The sequence below is a fragment of the Cryptomeria japonica genome, chromosome 2 (assembly GCF_030272615.1).
Source record: "Cryptomeria japonica chromosome 2, Sugi_1.0, whole genome shotgun sequence".
In the NCBI taxonomy this organism is placed as follows: domain Eukaryota; kingdom Viridiplantae; phylum Streptophyta; class Pinopsida; order Cupressales; family Cupressaceae; genus Cryptomeria; species Cryptomeria japonica.
Window position 1 is genome coordinate 223603534 of NC_081406.1, and position 2834 is coordinate 223606367.

Sequence of the window (2834 nt, forward strand, 5' to 3'; positions counted from 1 at the left end):
AATGTTATGTTAGGAGGTAGGTCATGAATAAAATGCAATACATCATATTGCCTACAAATATGTTGATGATCAAGATAAGCTCTAGAGAATAAGGAGGATCTAGAGGAATTGTTGTACCAAAATTTTTACCTTGCCCCCACTTGCACTAAAGTATGTATATGAGAAGAAGATATTATCATATATCTCTTCAATGCTTCCTCTAAATTAAAGAGATCATTGATATTAGTATTTAATCTTTCCTTATTCTCACAAGATACCCTAGAAGAGGTACAAGTGACTTTTCAATGTCATCTCTAGGATTATCATGAATATTGCCAACTAAGGTGGTGCAGGAGCACTTAGTTTTGAGTGCATTTTCTACATTTTGTTGTGTTAGTGTATAATTTGGTTTTGGATTGTGAAAAATGGACTAATTATAGTTCCACATGTGTTTATGATATGCATTTGGAGGTTGGATGTCAATAGGATCATGTGTTTACTCAATTTTGGCTTGTAAGCCCTTGTAAGCCTAAAATGGCATAAATGTGCATTTTGGTGTAAAACTTATTGAAAAGCCTTATTTGGCATTGAGACATGTCATGTTAATGGTTTTTAGTCATGCTAGGTGGTTTAGAATGAGAAACAAAGCATGAAATGCAAAAATGCACTTTTTGGCAAAAGTTGTCAATGTTGCTTGACAACATTTTGCAACTTTGAGCAACTTTTAGAAACTTTGAGCAAAGCGGTGGTTAAGCAACTGATGGAGAGTTAGTTAGGACCAAAATGGCATATAAATTCCCTGAGTATGAATTTAATCAGGTTGATGAACTCCTGGAGAAAATTATAATACATTTTGAGGACCATTTTCCAACTTTTTCCTTGTATTTCCTCAAATTTGGAGCAACAGTCCGTACTTCATGAATTGATTGCATTGTTGTTATTTAATAATTGATTTGTATATGTTATTTTAGTGCTCAAGAAGCATTTGGATTAGTATTTTTTTTAGGTTTGAATTGAGTTTTTGATTTTGAAAGCTCTAAGCTTGAGCAAGGGTTTGAGAGGCCCAAACATGGTTCCAGCTTGAAGTCCTTTGAGTTTTTCTCAATAACCCTTGTGACTCAAGCCATGGAACCTTTGTAAAGTGTACATAGTCTTTGTTTTGATTTGGAGGTCATTGAAAGGCCATTGGATAAACTTCCTAGGCGAGCTCAGTCATATCCCGGTTGGGAAGTGATTAAAATTTTGCAAATGCTTGCAGGGATGAGCAGGTTTGGAGTTGCCAAGTGTTTGGAATGAGAAAGTGGAGTGTGGAAGAGCTTGTGTGGGAGTTTGGAGGTGTGGAAGATCAGGGAAGATATTAAAACCTTGGAAAAAGACCAAAAAGACCCAAAAACCCTTCAAATTTGCCATTTTTGGGTTTTGTACCTGTATGAACATACCTAGTTTCCTCACTTCATGAATCTTAAAGTTCTTCCAAAAGGGTACTCAGATCACAAATGATTTTTCCTAGATCTTTGGGAAAATTTTGAATAATTCCTCAAAAAACGGTTAGGTAGGGCTAATTGGGGCTCTAGGGCTACTAGGCCTAGAAAGTAGGGAAAGGAAAGAGCGATGGAGAAATGGATGAAACCCAAACTCAAAACCAGTTGATTGGATTTGTAAAACCTTATGGAAACCTACTACAACCCCTACAAGCATATATTAGGATTTTGATAAAGAAAGGTTGGATTTACCCTTGTGAATCTCAACCATGTCTGAGCAGTCGGTGAGCACATACTGATTGGGAGCACTCCTAGAGAGGTTGGATGTTAAGTTTGGTTGATAGAATATATTAGAGTGAAGGGATCCCACTAAGACATCACTTTAATTCCTTTTGGAGAAGGATAAACTCTCTTTGAGTACCCCTCCCCATCATAGTGGTATTAGAGCAACCAATATTTGGGAAGAAGCCAGTACATGACAGACACTGAATCAGTAGGAGAAAATAATCTAAGGATGGTGACCAATGCAGAGTTAGCCAAGAAGGTAGAAGACCAAGAGGAAGAGAATAGAGTCCTTAGGGAAAGATTACTACAATTGGAGAGCAAACTAGACGCAGTTGAAGACAAGACTGAGAAAGTGACAACTAAGGTCAATGAAGGGAAGGGTAAAGAAGTTGTAGAAGAGGATAGCACCCTTGAACTAGACCCTATTCTACTTTATTAACCTTTCCTTAGAGAAATCAAGGCCTTAGGAGGAAAATCCTTGGAAGGAGTGCCACTTTTTGGTGGAATAATGGAGCCTGAGGTAGTCATGGAATGGATTGAAGGATTGGAGAATCACCTTGAATGTGATGGGATCAGTGAGGCCCAAAAGGTGAAGGTGGCCAAGTCTAGATTGAGAGGAGCAACCTTGACTTGGTGGAAATTCATCCAAGAAGAGAGGCAAAAGGAGGGTAATAACCCAATAGCCAATTGGAAAGGAATGTTAGCCAAGGTCAAAGAAGCGTACATTCCTGAAGATTACGAGATCTAATTGCACAAGAGGAGACAAAACTTGAGACAAAGAGACTTGGATGTGAGCAACTACACTAAGGAATTTCAGAAGTTGTGTCTAAGATCCAAGGTGGTAGAGGATGAAAGCATCAAGGTAGCCAGATATTTGAATGGCTTGAGATGGAATATTCAAGAGGAATTGAGTTCGTTGTGTCCTAATACTATTCATAAGTGCTATCAATTGTCACTCAAGGTGGAAGAAAAGAGCAAGAAGAAACAAGAGCAAAGCAACAGAGGCATAGGAAGAGGGGGAGATGGTAGAGATCAAAGAGGTAGCTTTGGTGGAAGAAGTGTAGACCAAAGATCCTAAGGGGAATCCAA